Source organism: Armigeres subalbatus, chromosome 2 (genome assembly GCF_024139115.2).
Source record: "Armigeres subalbatus isolate Guangzhou_Male chromosome 2, GZ_Asu_2, whole genome shotgun sequence".
Taxonomy (NCBI): domain Eukaryota; kingdom Metazoa; phylum Arthropoda; class Insecta; order Diptera; family Culicidae; genus Armigeres; species Armigeres subalbatus.
Window position 1 is genome coordinate 309,844,234 of NC_085140.1, and position 19,708 is coordinate 309,863,941.

The window sequence follows — 19,708 nt, forward strand, 5'->3', positions numbered from 1 at the left end:
CGACGTGTTGATCCTTGTAGCTTCGCTTTTAGGCTTCCTCCATCCTCTCAAAGTTACGTGCCAAAATTTGTTCCTTTGATTATTTGTCCATATATAATTAAGTACGGACCTTCTACGAATTGCTTAAAAAAAGAGATTAATTCGCTTAACGAGAGAATTACCTTACAATCAAGGTCCTATCTGTTTTTAGTCTAAATTAGAACAGAGCTCTCTGAACAGAAATTGGTTAGTTGTCCCTACTGATCGTTGGACTGGTTAATTGCTGCGTCAGGTCTTTGGTGTCGTCGTCGTTGTTGCCACCCTGGTTCTGCTGCGACGGAAGTCCAAGGTGCATTCGGGTCACAGTGTTGCTATGTTGGAGTCGCTGACGCTCACTTGTTGCGTCAGGAATGCCAAGGCTATTTATATGGTGCGTCATGGAAAGCGCATCCGGTGCTATAGTCGTTGATATCGATATTGTCCAAACTTGATTTGATGTATCAAGATGGCACATCCGGTATTGTTGTAGTTGATATCCAATAATGTCCATAACTTTATATCGCTTTATATGTAGACGAATAATCAGAAGCAATAAATTTTGACTGTTACGCCCTTTTCAAATGTTGGTCTAAATACATAGTCTAATCTAATCTAATCTCATACATGCGTAGCCAATACTTGAAAGCATCCTGGAAAATTTCCGTCATTTTTCTTTTCATATGGCCAGGCCAACTACGCAGTATGTACCGCAGAGATGACTCCTAGATATTGAGCGACTTCAGGAATACCTAAAGTCACTTAATAGCTTGAAATCGAGGGGAAAGGAAGAAAGCGTGGACCTCCCGTACCAAACGCTTCCCATAATATAGATACCTAATATATAATAAAAATTGTGTTCGTGTTTTATGTGTGATATATATGAGCGTGTATGTGTATATCTGTATGTGTGTATGTGAGTGTGTATGTGTGTTTATATGTCTACACTGATAGACAAAAGTATTCGTTGTGTTTTAATAGAGCTACTATGATGCTGAACATGTTTGAGCATTTACATTGGCTTGATCGCAATATTAGCAAGGGCATTGCCCTTGATAACAATCGATCAGCGCTTGCAAGCACAAACATGCGCAAGTCTTCAGAATCTGTAACACTTTTTTATACACTACACATTTGTTTCGACCGCGGTCACTGCACTGGTTCTATTGGTCTACTTTTAGACGAATCACCGCACAAAAGAAGAGCGTAAAAACCAACCGCACTGGAAGACGGTCGAAACGAGACTCCCGCCCTTTTCAAATGTTGGTCTAAATACATAGAAAACAAAATTGGAATTTGCACGACCGCGCATCACTCAAGAATAAACAACCCAATTTTTGCAAGTTTTTATTCGTTTCCTCCTTCTATTTACATAGGGGGAAAGACGGCTTTGGCAGGTTTTGTTCTATTATTGGCAGGGGGGTTCTCGTCGACCAAATTTTATGAAATTTGGCCACAATATTCTTTTATATGCAAAGAATGCTTAGGCCAAATTTGAGCCTAGTTAGTCATAAAAAACCCCCTGCCAATAATAGAACAAAACCTGCCAAAGCCGTCATTCACCCACAATAAATTTGAAAAAAAAAATGAAATCAAAATCCAATATTTTCGGTGCAATGGTTTTTCCTACATTTGTTTGATAATTTCAAATCTTTATCATCTGTACCTATATTTTAACACGAAGTTGGCATTATCATTCGATAATGAAAAGATCGATGTATGAAAATTTTCCTTGTTCACTTAATTAAAAGGAAATAAGTTTTTACCATAACTGTTTTCACTGAATTATATTGAAAAATCATTCCGAAGAACCAATTTGTTGTTAAATAAATTGTGAACGCAAAAAAATTGTTTCAGAACATTGATGAATTTTTGGAGAGACAACACTACAACAATATCCAAATACAATAATAAAAAACCCATTGCCTGCTACAACCTCAACGTGTTTCCTGTGGTTGAAGAAATGCCTCCTGGTTCGGATGTTGCCTACATGTGCCCCGTTTGCGGTCAGCTGTACTCCCTACAGGACCGCTTATCCAAACACATGGCATCCCGGCATAAAAGCCGCTCCAACTCAACGGACATCACCAAGTCCTACATCTGTGAGGTCTGCCAGCGATCGTTCGCCCGATCGGACATGCTAACGCGCAGCATGCGTCTGCACACCAGCGTGTAGGGTTTCACCTGCAAGGTCTGTGGACAGATCTTCTCCCGTTCGGATCATCTCTCGACGCACCAGCGGACGCACACCGGCGAGAAACCGTACAAATGTCCGCAATGTCCGTACGGGACATGATCATTGATCACGCGCCACATGCAGATTTCTCATATTTAAGGTTCCTCCAATCATACGCGATGCGATTCTATCGTTTGGCGACTGCGATTATGTCGCCGTTTACCTTTTTGCAACTATTTGCACAAACTACTATTTTGCATCAAAGTGCAGATAATTATTGCAGGATCGATCGTGTTGCTACTCACGCCAGCTAGTCCGGGAGAACGCGATGTGACAAAATGAATTTCTGCATCGAAGAGCAGAAATTTATTTAGTGCGGCATCGATCGTGTTGATGCTGGTCATGAGAAATTATTGATTAGTCGGTTTCGTGTTGTAGAATCTTATCAAACGTAGCACATTGATTTTACGTTGGGTTGATTTGAAACACGGTTTTCGTATTCCTGTTATCAAAATAACTTCGTTTACAATAACTATTTAGTCACTTACCAAGGTGACTTCCTATGAATTACCTTCTCAATCAACCAACTTCATTTGTGCGGAACTCACGGAGATGCATAGCATTCGTCGGTCTCTTGTAGCAGTGAGTGTTGAATCAATTTTTCTCTCCTAATCCTAAATTGATTGTGGCCGGCATCGTTATTGGTCTTGAATTAATAAAACTCCAAATCATGTACAGTGATAATAGCTTTCTAACTTAAAACTGTTCAATTGGTGAGTTGTGCATAGGTATTTGCTGTTGCTCGGCCAATCGTGGCTACCAACTACGATTTGAACTATCAATCAAACTAAGCTAAGCTGAAGCATAACTTCTGAGTCCGATCCGGCCAGTTTTAAATTGAAAATAGTGGGACAGGATTCTGCATCGAATATTTAGTATGTATTGTAATGTACTTAACGAATGAAGAAAAGTTAATCCTCACCTGAGTTCCTACAATTTGTTTACTTGTGATCGTATTTTCTGTTCAACCATTACTACGTATTGGATCATATGAATGAATAGTGCGAAGATATCGTCATAGCTTTTCGTTGCACGTTAATGTTCGTTATTAGCTCGCAACATGACGAAACCGAATAGTCGTTGCATTGCTTCTTGCTGTAACGAAGTATACATTTTTTTCGCTTCATTCATACGACGAGAATGACTATTGCCGTCCCAGGCACCTATATTCAATTAAGCTTAGCTAATCACAGTCGTTTGATCGTTACAGCCACATTCGGCTATCCAGATTATGGCGGATACAGATCTCATATTGAGCGATTCTTTTTGCTGCTGTTCCTTTTCTTGGAAAATCAGCTTTGCATCAACAAATTTGTTACCCTAACTACAAATGAATAAGTTTCCTGAGGACATTAATGGTTAATTACACGATTGTTCGGGTTGTCTACGCTTGGAAACTTTTTTGTTTCGGCTTGGGATGATACTGCAGACGCTCAAGGTACTCACATTTCCTCATACGAATACATGTTTCCCAATTACATTACAAATAATCATCTGAACTTTTCCAACACACGATAAAAAAATAATAATCATTTAATGCTCGTGAGATTACAGATCTGTGGACCCATCTTCATCACCATAGCACGGTCATTTATTGCAAGGCACGCACAAATCCCCACACTCTTCCTAACATTCGGCTCCTACCGCCGGAGATTAGCTTGCAAAGTTGGTTTTGGGTCGATGGGGGTGGTTAGGATTTGCAGCCGGTTTATTTCGGTCGTAGATTCTTGCTGCAGACTACCACGGCACTGGTGAAGAGGCGTAACAAGATAAAGTTTCACATTTCCCTTTCACATAAAAGGACGAAGATTAAATGTGGTTTCCTTCCGGTTGCTCGGACGTTTGGTGGTTTTTTCGTCGTCATCAGGGCAACCAAGCACTGATGAGGAATTAGAACCGCATTCAAATTCCCACTGTGTCCCAAGTTAATGGTCTTTTTATTCATTGTGACTTGATGTTCATACTGAAACCAAGGCAGGTTCATAAAGCATAGAAATAGCGGCACAAAGTGTTGGTGATGTAAGACCTTATGCCATATATGGAAGCAATATGCTTGAACGTAGTCATGCTATTTGGAATCCTTTAGTACTCACCCTGTCTTGGTACACAGCAGGAGAAAAGTTCTAAGATTTATGATTGCGTTGTCATCACGTCCAGCAGAATGTGACTTGTTTCAATTGATTCATGACATTGAATCGTTTCATGTTCGTGTGAATAATGGTGAGTTACAGTTCTGCAACACTCAATTTCTTTTCGTAAGAGTTTCACATTTTCAAATCTAACAATTGTGGTTTGTCTATGCACCAATATCATCTCCTGGTAATGGGAAACGAAATTTGGTTTCAGCTGTAGAAATAATTTCATTATCGAGCAAAGTCAATTATCTGTATTATTTAAACATCTTACGTCTTTTCCTGCTACCACTATAAGTTGCTTTTTCTTGCATAATAAAACAATTCGCACAATGATTTCACTTAGACATTAGACATTTACATTTATCTCATCGCAAACTATAATGACAATCATGTCATATCTATTGAATGGGCTTCTATGAAAATATTTCGAAAATATTATACCTGGGCCTTTGATGACCAACCCGGATCGTTATCTTTCAAACCATTCAATTGTCGACCAGTCTCAATTTCATGCCAATGTTTTTCGGAAATGTGAAATGATAGCAATGGCAGGAAAAAATGCGTCAAAGCATCTGGGTTGGGCCAACCAATCGGCAGTGTCAGCATGGAACGTGTCACCATCGCACCACACGATTCGACCATCAAATTCATTATAGAAATTGCTCGTTTGGATAAGAAATCGTCACCATTGTCATCAAACGGTTTATTGCAAGAATGAAGTCAAATATTTCCACATTCTTCCGGGTCTGACTTTACCAGATACTGTGGACACAATAGAACTCGGCTGACATCCACAAGTATTTTTACGGATTTTTCCATCGAATCGTTTTGGCTTGCGTTGGTTGGGCTATTGATGGAGGATTTTCTTGCTGTTTTTCATTCTGCAGACAAGTCAATGAGCTTCCTTCTGGGAATTCGCGCAACAAAAGATCCGTTGATGCCGCACCTTTTCCGAAAGAGTGAAATAACAACGTGTTGATTCCAAGCTAGTGGGAAGGCAAATTGATTCCAAGCGAAGATGTTTGTAAAATGTAAGAAGGGAAAGATGTCCCCTAGGCAAAATGCCTTTTACATATTTATCATGTTTGAGTAAGATGTAGCGAAACTAGATCTTTTGCGGGTTACACATTTTTAATATTTGTATAGTGTCATAGTGAAAGATTTTATACTTTTCATGATTATGATGCTGCATTTCATCAAATGCAGGATGTCCTGTGTTCATTAGAACACTGGTCATATGAGAGCAATTCTCTGTGAAATCATGATTTTTTTTCGAGATTTCAATTTTGTATTTTATTGATTTCTCTGAAATTTTGCATATACATTCTTTGTGATAAAAAAAAACATAATTTGCATCATTATTCGCCATTTTGATTCTAGCCTAACTTTTGACAAGGGCCTAAGCAAAACCACCTTGAACACTTTAAAGAAAATTGATTGCAAAACAATACAATATTGAATTTGGCCAGTTTAATAATAAAATTTAGGGGAAAAATAATGCATATTGCAGAAACTGACGCTAGGAGTCAAATATGTTTAATATAAAAATGTAATTCAAAGATATTTTCGAAAGTGATTGAATGTTGAAATCTTGTTCTCAAACGAATAAAAAACAATTGAAAGTGTAGCAGCTTTAGAGTAACATGTTAACGTATTGTATCCACAGTATAGATACAGTATAGATACCCAAGCAGCACACATGTTCCACATAGATCACAGCAACTTATCTATGCCCAGATTCAGTCACAATTGAGTTTATGCAACCAAATTCACCGACTTGTGCTGCTCGGGTAGGATATGTGCAACCATAAAAAACGACAAATTATGTTGTACACCCAGGTTTTTTTTTACGCGGTTGGAATTCATTAATTTCTCGGTTAACCTGAACTTTTACAGCTTTTCAAATACCTCCTGAATTTTCTTTGATTTTTTGTGAATTTTTTGGTGGGGTTAACTCATTGCTTCATTGACGCTGAAGGTCTTAAACGACCAAAACCAAACCGTGTAAAAAAAACCTGGGTGTATACTGTATTTTAAATAGTAAAGATATTGTATATACCTTTGATCCAATAATACATTTTTATTATTATTTTATTATTATTATTTCTCCTTTAACTATAAGCTTTTCACTTTTCATTATTACTTTTCGTTTTTACTTTTATTTTTTACTTTTCACTTTTCATTATTAAACATACATTATTCACTACTCTCTTTTCACTTTTCACTTTTCGCGTTTCATTTTTCACTTTTCACATTTTACTTTTCACTATTCACTATTATCTTTTGCTTTTTCACTTTGCACTTTATGCTTTTCTTTTTTTATGGTAACGCAATTGTTTATACATTTGATCCAATGCTACATTTTTATTCGGATTCATTCTTCATTATTATCTTTTGCTTTTTCACTTTGCACTTTATGCTTTTCACTTTTTATGGTAACGCAATTGTTTATACATTTGATCCAATGCTACATTTTTATTCGGATTCATTCTTCATTATTTCTCCTTTAACTATAAGCTTTTCACTTTTTACTTTTCACATTTCCCTTTTCATTTCACGTTTTCACTTTCCCCTTCTCAATATTTAACATATATTATTCACTTTTCACTTTTCCCTTTTCTCTATTCACTATTTGCTTTTCACACTTCACTTTATGTTTTTCACTTTTCACTATCACTTTTCATTTTTCATTTTTCACTTTTCACTTTTCACTTTTCACTTTTCACTTTTCACCTTTTACTTATTACTTTTCACTTTTTACTTTTTACTATTCACTATTCACTTTTCACTTTCCACTTTTCACTTTTCACTTTTCACTTTTCACTTTTCACTTTTCATTTTTCACTTTCCTCTTTTCCTATTTTCCTTTTTCACTTTAAACTTTTTATGGTAACGCAATTGTGTATACCTTTGATTCAATGATACATTTTTATCCGGGTTCCTTCTTTCTTCATTATTTCTCCTTTAACTATAAGCTTTTCACTTCTTACTTTTCACTTTTCATTTTTCGTTTTGTCCTTGCTACCTTTTGTCTTTTCGACCTTTTATCTCATGAACCATTTGTTCTTCCGCCCTTTTGTCTTTCGACATTTTGTCCTTTCGACCTTTTGTCATAGTTTTCCACCGGGTGACGCTGGTAATCGATGTTGTCGTCCATGCACCTTTAGAACCGACCCCTGTTCGCTCGGTAGTAGTCCCGTCAGGATAGCTGGCACCGACTTATAGAAGCCTTGCCTGATAGTGGTCCGAGCTGAGCTCCTGGTAGACCACCGGCTAAGAGATGTGGCCGTCCATGAGGGTGATGAAGATGTCGATCGTTGCATCAGCTCCGGACCGTGTTAACCGGATGAAACAGTAATGGTGTAATGGTCCTGCAGGTCGTCGTTGCACTATATTATGCTGTTTAGATTTGAACAAGTATTGCCCCAAGCTTGTTGTTTGGCGTTGAGGTTTCCCTATGATAATGATCTACCCAAGCCGCCGAGGGAACTAGACGGAGACATTTCGCAAATCATTGGATGTTTCATCGCCGCATTTGGCTTGCGTGGACAATATGCCAAGATGATCGTGATGACGCCGACAGAGGTGGTAACTTCCACTCCAACGGCCTTGGTGAATTTTGGCTTAAAGCTCGGCAACAGGCGGCATGTTATGTTGCTTCTTAACGCGGTATTGCCACTCATCCCCCTCTGGAGTTTGTTCGAACCAACTTCACCAGCCTTGATTCCGGAATTGTTGCACTTTCCTCGGGTTTTGGATGAGATGAATGCCACGTTGATCTCCTTATCCTCGAAGAAACAACAGAGCTCGATTATTTTGCTTTTGAGCGAGCGAGCGTTCAAGTTGGCAGTGACTCGGAGCTAACTTCTCCGGTGTATAAAGCGGTGCGAAAGCCTCCGAGGTAGAGGTCTCTCATCTTGTTGCCAGTGGAATCTCTGGAAAGGAAGAGGCGACCATTCGCTTGTAGATGGACCAAATGTTGCTTGGCTTGTCACTGGGCTACGAAATGGTGAGTTGACATCCGGGTAGGAGCGCCTATAATAGCTCTGGTCCTCACAAGTTCCAATACTCACGCTTTCACGGGTCTTCCGATGACAATTGACCGCCAGTCCTTCTGACATCAGCTAGAGCGAGAGGAAGCGTCCTGTGGAGTCTGCCTAGGATGTGGTGGGTTCGACAGTGGGCTCTGTTGAACTTCTATAAAAAGCTGCATGTGTTCCCAAGCAGGCCCTATAAAAGCGACCGTGTGCCGCCCAAAGCGCATTAGCCTAGTCCTGGTGTTGGGTGGGACTTTAAACAAATTTGACCCGACGGATCGAGCGTCTGTTCACCAAGGAGGTGCGGCTCCAACAGCGTCTGTTCTGGCATGCAGCGGCTGAGTATGAAATGCTATTCCCCGGATGCTATACCTAAGATGGCAGCCCCATCCCCGTGGATAGCGAACCTTGGGCCAACAACCTACTGTTCCCGAAACATCAATTTGTTCGAGAATCCGATAGTGAAAGAATACGGACTGATTTAAAGGCGACGACTCTTAGCGCGAAACAACGGACACGAATAGGAACATGGAACGTTTTAACCCTAGCCCAGCAGGGTACTAACTTTGGAGAACACAGAACGCCGTCGGGACAAGTTCTGTTATACTCTGGTTTACTAGGTGAACAAGCTCCCCGGCTTCGCGGAGTTGGCTTCCTACTAAGCGCTCAGGCATACTCTGCGCTTATGAAGTGGGAACCTATAAGTGAAAGGATGATCGTTGCCAGATTTAGAACACGGGTCCGTAACCTTACTATAATCCAATGTTATGCGCCAACCGATGCTGTCGATCTGCAAGACAAAGAGAACTTCTACAGTCAAGTCAATGCCGTCGTAGATAGAATTCCGAAGGGTGATATCAAGATCTGTTTGGGCGACTTCAATGCGAAGATCGGATCCGACAACTCGAACCATGAGCGCATTATGGGACGCCATGGTCTCGGAGAAATGAGCGAAAACGGAGAGCTGTTAGCAGAGCTCTGTGGTAATAACGACATGGTGTTAGGGGGATCGCTCTTCCCTTATCGACCGGTTCACAAGGTCACGTGGGTCTCCCGTGACGGCTTTACAGAAAATCAAATCGACCACATCTGCATCAGTCGAAAATGGCCTTCTTGATGTACGGAATTAACGTAGTGCCGATATCGCGTCTGATCATCACCTCCTCATCGGCGAAATACGATTTGTCGGCAGGAGGAAAGAGTTGGACGACGATTCAACACACGCCGACTAGAAGATGCCATGGTGAAACGGTTCTTTGTTGAAGAACTGGAGACGCGTGCTGCAGATATTCCGGAAGGTGGCAGCGTGGAAGACCAATGAACTGCTATCAAGATTGCCTTCATCGCCACCAGCGAGAACAATCTGGGCGAACTGCGCACCCAGAGAAAACAATGGATCACCGATGAGATCTGGAGGAAGATAGAGGAGCGAAGAGAAGCCAAAGCCGCGATAGAGCGATCAAAAACCAGAGGAGCCAAAGTCTTAGTATGTCAACGATACGCGGCTCTTGAGAAGGAAGTAAAACGCTCATGCCGACGGGACAAGCGAGCGTGGGCATACTCTCTGACCGACGAAGAAGAGAGAGCCGCCGCAACCGGGGACATTCGCCTCCTCTACGATATCTGCCTGTGTTTTTAGAAGAAGTTCTGTTGGAATTTTGAAACGAATTCTTGGAATAATTTTTAATGGAATACCTAGATGATTTCCGAAGAAATTCCCAAAACGAAATAAAGGTATGCCTTAAGAAATTTTTGGATGACTTACCTTACCTTAATTACTGGAGGTATTTTCCATAGAATTACTTTAGGTACCGTCAACTGGGGGGAAGATGATCATTGAGGTGAAGATGATCATTTGATGTTTTAGTCAAAAGTGCCAAATTTTTTTATGAAACGGTAGTCAACAATATTCTCAGTTCAAGTAATGTTACCGCTAGGTAGAAATCCGAGTTTTTCAATTATAATCATGAAAATGTATTTTGTGAAAGAAAGAGAGAGATAGTCATAATAAGTTATAGATAGTCATAGTTTTTTAGTAGAGCTGTCTTGATCAACTTCACCCCAAACCAGATTACTCAAAAAATGTGTGATAATTTAATTTATTTTAAAAAATGCGAACGCATTTCAGAAAACTAAAGTTGTTGATTATTGCAACGTATAGCAGTACATGTTTTGAAAATATTTGTTTCGATTTAAAATGTAAACACACATTGTTATTGCATGTTTTGTCTCAAAAATGATCATCTTCCCCCTAAATGACGGTATTTACAAAAAAAATATGAAAGACTTTCCAAAGAATTTCTTAACAATTTTTAATTTATGAAATAACACCAGAATGAATATTCTAAGATTGTTTTCGAGGAATTTCTGGAATCAAATAGAAGTAAGGAAATGTATGGATTGTAATCTCGATTTTTTGGGCGGTTTTCTTGGTTTGCGATCCTAATTTCAGTGACAAAATAGGGGTTTGTTTTACTACTGTACTGGACTAGTGCTGACCTTATAGTTCTCATTGCTGACGCCATATTATGAATGAACTAATTACGTCAAAATTTCTGGTGAATCAACATTACCACAACTATGTCATCGCCAATGCTAATTCACAAGAGTCCAAATGATCTCCTAAGTGATTGAAACTTAATCATTTACCTTAACTGCAGAGAGATCTGCATGCATTTGAGAAAACTAAACTACCAGTGACATAGTCCTACGGATCCTTTTTTACCTGAATCCAATTTAGGATTTGCGTTGAGCTCGGTTCAACGCCATCTTTGCTTTCGTAGTGACTGATTGTCATCGGAACATTTCCGTCTTTAGAATAGGACATCTTTTCTCGGGATTGTTCCCATGTATTTATATTTGTATTTTGTAATTTATTCATCGGACTGTGCTGTCTACATGAAATTCTTTAATCTAATGGCAGTCAAACATTAAAAACATGATATACGGCTCAGCAAGTGACAGCGAAATCTGATGTAGAATTCGTCGGACACTTCGTTGAATCGATGTAAAGTCGATATTAAAGAACTCGAACCTATTTGCAATAAACAGCCAAGTAATCAGCTTAACAATTTAAAATGTTTTGAAAAATTAGAAGTTCATAATATTAAACTCATTCTACGTTGAAATTTTCAATAGAATTCAATAAATAATATGCGAAATAGTAGTCTCCGCGTAGGAAACAGTTGCTGTCAATAAATAAGTATAGCAACTGCCATTATGTATAGGGCACAGTGCCTATGAATCGTTTTTTTAGTTTTTCATCAAATTCAAGATATAACAAAACGAATAACTATTAATTTTGACGCTTAATAGCATTGTTATTATCTAATTTCTATGCATTGAACGCTGAAAAAGGGCCAGCCAAAATTTTTGAGTGAATCTACGGAATTGATGTTGAAGCAATTTGGCATAGCTGGCTAGAAGAAAGCGAGAAATAATATGAAAATAATACTTAACAAATTTCCGGTTATCATCTCAACGGCTGGTATGGAACAACTGATGACACCACCTACGCAACCAAACGAACATTCACCTAAGCAAAAAGCAACCCTTGTTGGATCAACAGGATCAGATCACCCTCTAAATCGAATCTTCAAACTTTAAACACCAATGATTTAAAAATCTTAAAAAATTGTACATGAAATGAGATATAAACCGCTCCAAGCGGCTTTTCGACTGACTTGTGATATTTTGTTCGTACAAGGACATCGAAAATAGTTTCATATCAATTTAAGCACACATTTGCAGTAGGATATCCTCAGTTATGGGGTTGAGGGATATTCGATGCGATTTGCGATCAATTAAATCTGCTAAACGAAAGTTTGAGCAGAAAAATCGGTAATTTTTCGTTGGCGCTTGATGTGATTTGGTTGAACCCCGACCAAATAGGTATTTCAGAGCAAAAATAAAACATCTTGCCCGGCCAAGGCCTACTTCATTCTTCAAATCTTGAAAGTTGTAAAACTGATTTTTTTATCATTAATTTGAATACCTCCAAAGAAGCGCATTAACTTACTGTTAAAGTATCTGGATGACACTGTTACGCTAAATCGCATGATAAAGGTACTATTAATTAAACGTGTTTTAGATTTTAGTCACTGTGCTCTGCCCTATTCTGCAACGTACAAGTTTTCCTTTTTCCTTTTTTTTTTGTTTTCCATGTTGTACAAAACACAAAAGTGCGCGGGCTCGAGTGTTAATGAATTCGATGCCACAAAAGGGCGTTTACGTCACTTTTTAATATTGCGGCAGTGCCGCGACTTTGCTTCGTGCTTCTTCCAGCCTTGTTCTTAAGAAAATCGGCCAGCTCTCAGTTTATCATTTTCACTTTCCTACGGTTCGTAAATCGGGTGTTCAAGTGCCTACGAAACAGGCATCTACCAACTTTCCAAGGAAAGGGACCATAAACTTGCCATCTGGGGCTTCATGTGGAAAATCTTATTAAAAAGTTTATTAAATATGTCCAGCATTAGATTTGATACAGCAAATTTTTGCTCGACGGAACCGTTCCTGTATCCCATTGGAAACGTATCATACTGCTAGCGTGGAACAGACAAAACGCTCCGGAAAGGGCTTCCAGCTTCGTTCCTCACATTCACTCGCAATTGTCGTCCTGTTGGTCCGGATGCAGTTCTAGTCTTGTAGCCTGCGAGATATAACTTTTCCGGAAACTTGTTAATAATATTGTGTTTGCTTCCCTCTTCGGGGTCAGCAGCTTACGCTGTCAGTCCCAATTCCGATAGGATTGCAATGCGCGCACAAGTACCATCGTCATCCATCGTCGGGAGCTGGACAGTGAGTGTGTCGGTCAGTCAGATGGTCAGCTGGTCCCTTCGGTCAGTCGGTCGCATGACTGGTGGCATGAATTTTGTTCTCAATTTTCCGCTGCATGATCCGGCAAGCTGCTAGGTCGACGTTCATCGGAAGAGTTTGATTTCATATTGCATTGACACAAATTGAACATGGACCTAACAGTTATCAGGTTATGCTGAACATTGTTCAACAACTACATTTTTGAACGTTGCTGTGATATGTGAAAAACGGAAATGCAGGAGAAGACTAAACTTCAGAGGAAAAGCTGAAAAATCATTTTGCATGCTTTGAATTGGGCTACCTTTGGCCTATGAGCCATGATGTATGACCTTCAGCTTGCTTTGTATCTAATGGGATCTATTGTATTATCTTGTGATTTGATGCAGTGACGGTTTGAGTCACGTCAAGCAACCAGGGTGAAGAGAAAATCAAAATAGTATATGAAGAATGCAGTTATCAAAACATGATGTAAGAAATATAAAGCGATTTCCTATATCGATAAGTCAGGGTAAGAGCTGTATTTGAAATCTAGATTAATGAGCTAGAAGCAATGATGTACTTTTTTGTATTAAAAGCAAAGAAACCTCGTATTTTTTTTTTATGGAATCGAAGGATCTTTTTTAAGTAAGGCGTCATCACTCTTCAGTGGCGTAGCCAGCAAATTGGTGGGGGGAGGTGTTTCCGAACATTTATTTAAAAAAAATTCTTCTGAAAATTTTGTCTCTCTCTCTTTATGTCCAAAACCACCCCCGTGGCTACGCCACTGTCACTCTGAGTACTACGTGTACATATTTATGCTTCGCAATCGTGATTACAATCGACCTCAACTAAGTTGTAGCGTACAAGAAAGAATAACACGAGAGCAAAACTCTATAAACGATTACGTTTATAGGCCCCCATAGGACTGACCTTGAGTTCACATACGCACAGATTTCTCTACTTCCGAATATCAAACATTTGCCTAAGCAATACAATCTCTACCAAGTCAATTCTGACATCATGTGGAGCATATTTACCGTATCAACAATGCTGAGCTCATCATCTAATGATTTCCGTTATGTGTTTACTTTTCCAGATCGCCATCAAATAACCACATAACTCATCCATATTGCGGTGCTGTGCCGGAGCAACAGACAACCGTCACCCGCGCCAAGTTTGCCAATTTCTGCTCCAAATATCGACAACTCACCACCGATAGAATCAGTGCAGCGAGCAGCCGAACCGTCGTTTCTTAGTTCAATCATCCCGATATTTTCATTTCAAGAAGCTTATCTAAGCCGCGCTATTGTTGTGCCAAATCACCGGAAAAGGGCCAGAAACCCCCCTCCCCCTCGAATGAACTGAATCGAGACAAACGATAACAAGGCAGCACGCAGTGGGGCTTTGTGGTCAAAATCGATAAAAATCATCTGGTACGGCGCGACGACGAATTACTGAAAAGAAAAATCGGTGGGTTGAATCAAGTTCGTGGAACCCGTTCTGGTCGATTAGAGGGAATAAAGTGTTTTCGTTTAGTTTGGAATGTTTCCATTCATCTTGTTTTCATAACGGAATCCATTATTGATGTCAGTCAATGTGACGAAGCAAAAGCAATACAGTGTTACTCGTGTATGGGATATTGTGGGAGATTTTAGAAGAAAATGAATGTTTAGTGATTCTTGATGAACATGGCATCTAATCGGCGTGGCTTAGATTCAGAAGAAAGTGGTGAGTATTTCTATTCATATGAGACTTCAAACAAAGTAGTGTGTAGAAATGGAACAGCTTGTTCTTTTCCATTTTATGGAGTAATCTACATTATGAGTTCATAAAAGTTACAGCGTGAAATAAAAAACGTCCTTCCTACAGTCATTGCAGCGGTAAAGTTCATGTTTTACTGTCCGAAACGATGAAGTTTAGCGCAATGAGGGTCACCGTAGATCTAGTCTGAAATGTTGCTAACAAATGGGTGTTGATGTCGGGATAGACTGGACTTGCTATAGCTTCCTGGAATGATAGTAATCATAATCAGTGGAGCCAATCATTGTGTTCATCCAGCTGGTAGGAGCTTTTCTTCCTCCACACATTGGTATTGTAATCATATGATGTGTTCACATAAAACCATTTATTGCCTGGATGGAGTCATTACTGGACACCACAACTGGAAAGAGGGAGGTCGTCTCCCAAGCGGGTTCTGTCATTTTATTTACTTTTTTAGGCTCTACAATGTAAGAAAAGTTCATATTGTATTGTGCATTGGCATCTATGATTCTAGGTTTGTTACTATGAATGTGCGTACATTTTATTTAATGATAATTTCGTATGGGACGGGTCCGTCCAATATAGGAACAAATCAGTGAACATTTGGGCGGTGCGAACTACATCCAGCCCAACCAGCGGATGGCAGATTTAAATACAGTTCTGCATAAGAATCTTACAGAAACTGTATTAATTTTTGGCATATATGGTCAATGCTCGCATATTGGGTTTGAACAAGTGACGGATTTCGGGAGTCTAGATCGCAGCAATCATTGCGAGTGGACGGATGCGTTAATTTTTTTATGACAACGATTTTCTTGTTTCAAACTGAAGGCAGAAGAAAATACTAAATTGAAATTCAAATCCATGCATCGATATCCGAAATGCTCCAGTTCTAAAAAGAAATCACATAAAGGACATAAGCTATGGATGCATTGTCGTCAACTGCGGCCTTGCATGTTGTTACAGCCCTCCAGTTGTTCAGTTCCCAACAATAGCCGAACCTGTGGAAGTACTCAAAATAATTCATCAGGATAGCTCCGTCTTCAAGTACACTCCAGCATTCGTACGAAGTTTAAAAATTTGGACATTTGGATCGAAAATTATTAAGTATAATTTTATTTATTTTGTTCTCTTTCCTTGGAAAGCATCTTTCAAATATCTGGTCATACAGTCACTAAACTTAAGCCTTTATTTACTTTTACGGAACGTTATTCAGTATGGCTAATCTTCATCGAAGAGTATACTAATATTGCTCTAACTTCATTTTGAAGAGTTTGCTCAAAATTGAACTCCAGCCGGCAAATACTCTGTATCCATTAGAATCAAATTAGCACTTTATCACTAGTCTCGGTGACTAGCTTTTATTGGTTCAGAGGTTCTGCAAATCACATCTATACCTCATGGTCTCTTGTTCCATTGACTTCAATCTTAACTTGCATACCGATTGTTTAATAGGACTTTTGTTGAGAGCGGCGTTTTAAATGAGCAGATACAATTTAATTTATTGATTTTGGTTGCTGGGATTCCGGAAATATTCAATGCATTTTTTTTTTTGCTTTTTCGTAATCTAATACGTTCGTACTCATACTCAGTAATAGCTGAATTTATTTTCAATAATTGGAACGTTTTTAAATGAACTTTCGTATTAAATCTTAAAAAGTTCAATAATCTTAAAGCTTGGATATCTTGCTTTTATATACGATTCATGGTTAGTTAAAACAAAACTATAATTTCCAATATTTATAAAAAGATAGAGCTATTCCATACTGATGAGTAATGATTAAGAATTATTGAACACATTGAATAGTTTTTCTTAAAAAAACGGAGTCAACAACATGAAAAATCTAAATCGATAAAACAAACTAATCTTATTCTTCAATGCGATTTGAACGGAATTCTTCATTAACACTGCCATTATGCTGTCACGTTTTATGTGTAATAAAAATGTTGACTTCAGTATAAAAAATTGATGAATAGCAATCGCTTTAACTGACTATAATAAACATTCATATGATTTTACTTGTTGCAGAAAAATGTTTCTTTGAAAGATTTTATAAAACAGAATTACCCAAAAATAACCATCTACTGTCTTTTTGGCAGATTATTAGGGAACATTAAATTGAGTTAAACTGGATAGTAATATTATTCATCTTGAAAATTCATCTATAATGCTGATCCTTTTGCAACGATCTACAAGTTTCCTTTTGTTTACTCGCTCAAGCATTTTTGGTTTTCTAAAAGCTGTTGGAGACAATAATGATCAGCAGAATATTCAAAGTTTGTTTTTTTTTTCAAAAACTGCTGCAATGCATTTAAATGAACGCAATAAAATCTGAATTGATGAAAATAACTGAGTCTATCTCCCTAAAGTGCAATTTTGACCTCTGTGTGTTTTCTTGTTTTATAATACACAAGAAAGGCACTATTACCGCTAGGTGAATTTTTCTGGGTTTTTATTGTTCACTTTGAACAAATTCAAATTATTTAACAAAAAATTGCCACAACATCGTTCCAAAAATACAGTTTTATGATTTTAACAAAAATCAATAAACATCTTCTTTATTTTTCTTAACTAATGGAGCACGGAAAACATATTTAAGTAAGGAACAAAATACGTATTTATACGAAGAAGAAATGTGTTATCTTATTGAAATTGATGAAATTGAAGTACATTGGGTTTTAAATAAAAACATTCGTCTTATATTGTTTGATACTTCGTCTTTTTTTTAAGAATTCAAAATTCTATTTTTCAATCATGGAACAGTTTTTGATTTTGTGCCTTCCAAGATCCTGGCTCAAGCCTGGCTTCTATAAAAAGATCGTTTTTGGAGGGAAATTATAGCAACAACTTTGTTGAACGAGAAAGACAAAACAATATAGAACCAATAACTTAGGCAAACAAAATGATTCAACCAACACATACCCCTTACCTTCTGACCATAAAGACAAGAGTGACATCATACAGATCAATTTATATGATTAACACTAGGATTCATCCGTTCTGAAAATGGCTACATCTCAGTTGTTTTTCAACCGATTCACTCAGGTTTTTCACCAAACTTATAGCCAACTCTTATAATTTCTGGATATTACAAGAAAAAACCAGGATACATTAAAATGAAAATCAAACATATGTTTCTGTATGATACTTCCACCCGTGTTTTTATTTCATTTTTTCAGAAATCTTGAAGTTTATTTGTCAATTTGTGAACCAGAACGATGAATATTCTCCGATTTAAAACAGGACATTTCTTGACGAACTATTGGCATCTCTGAAGACAGCATAAATCTTAAACTAGCTGGTGTTGAAGAAAGGTCCCCTCTCATCCAGGACATGCGAATTAACTTGGTGAGAAAATTCCATTTTATACATATATTTACCAAATTGCATTGAAACTATATGATTATATAAGGTACACTGGGGGAAGTGGAAAAGGAAAAATCTATAGTGCATGTTTGAATTAGTGTAAAACCTGTTTGAATGATTTAAATGCGTTCAATCAAAATGGGCTATCAAAAACAGTCAATTTTGCACCAACTGTGCGGTAATTCATACCATTTTGGTCGCTTGAAATTTATGGAAATAGATTTTAAAATTAGGAGTTGTTTTTCCACTTACCCTAGTGGGATGGGGTAAGTGGAAAACTCATGTTACCTTGACCTTCAATAATGATGAGTAGTTACATATAACTAAAATCAATACGATAATTGCTCTGAGTATCTTTTGTGGAATAATTTCATTACCTTAACGTAATAGATCCTCAAGGAATTCTCGTAATAGCTAGGGGAGGGCTGGTTTTGCCTCCTCGAACACTAAGTCTATATGTTCGCCCCAAAGATGTACTTTTTAAAGGAAAAATGGGACTTACAGGGTTATAAACTAATCAACTTAGTTTAACGAATTGAGATGATGTCTGTATGTGCGTATTTGTATGTATGTGTGTGCGCAAAGCACGTACAAAATTATCAGCTATTCTTAAGCACTTGTCCTTAACCAATTTGTTCGCAAACAAAATTGCATTCAACGGCGAAACTTGTTATTAATAAAAATTAATGTGAATTATTCAATATATTTACCTATAAGTGCTATTTTAAACTTTCTTATAAATTTTTTTCATATGTAAAACATGTGAAAGGCATCAATACCGATAGGTGGATTAATCAGGCATTTTCTCATTTATTTGAGTCCAATCACCACTGGAATCACAATGATAACAAAGAAGGAACATATTAAGATTCACAGCTATCGAAATAAACCCTGGAGGGAAGAGAAAAATTGCGTAGTTAGAACATTATCCACTTCCTCCGCAGTGTTTGATACCTGGGGTAAGTGTAAAATCTTTGAATTATTTGCTTTCTTGGTACAAACCACTACCAATTGAATGGGATTAGTTTAATTGTATTATAATGGTCACCTGTGATATAAATTCACTTGAAAAAAGAACAATTAGTGCAAATAAGCATTGATTTTATTAATGCAAAAATCAACTTTTCGCGAAACCTAAAATTACAGTTCAAGCGTTAACCGTGTTAGTGTATGTATTATACAAATTTCAACATAGTATTAGTGTGAGCATCAAAGTATGTTCTTGCATTATGTTATGATGTGGTAAAAACTGTAAAGTATGTACAATTCCAATATTTCGAGTTGATTTTTACACTTACCCCCTTTTTCCACTTACCCCAGTGTACCTTACCATAAAAAATAACCATCAGGGCACCCGATTGAA

At 38.0% G+C, this 19,708-nt stretch overlaps 1 protein-coding gene across 1 annotated transcript in view; it reads left to right on the top strand.

Annotated features, from left to right (window-relative positions):
• LOC134212578 (uncharacterized) overlaps positions 1-19,708 on the top strand; it is an 896,490-nt gene that overhangs the window by 55,196 nt on the left and 821,586 nt on the right. Inside the window, exon 2 of the mRNA XM_062690564.1 lies at positions 14,314-14,942. The gene's annotated coding sequence lies outside the window, so the exon portion shown is untranslated. The remainder of the gene's footprint in view (positions 1-14,313; positions 14,943-19,708) is intronic.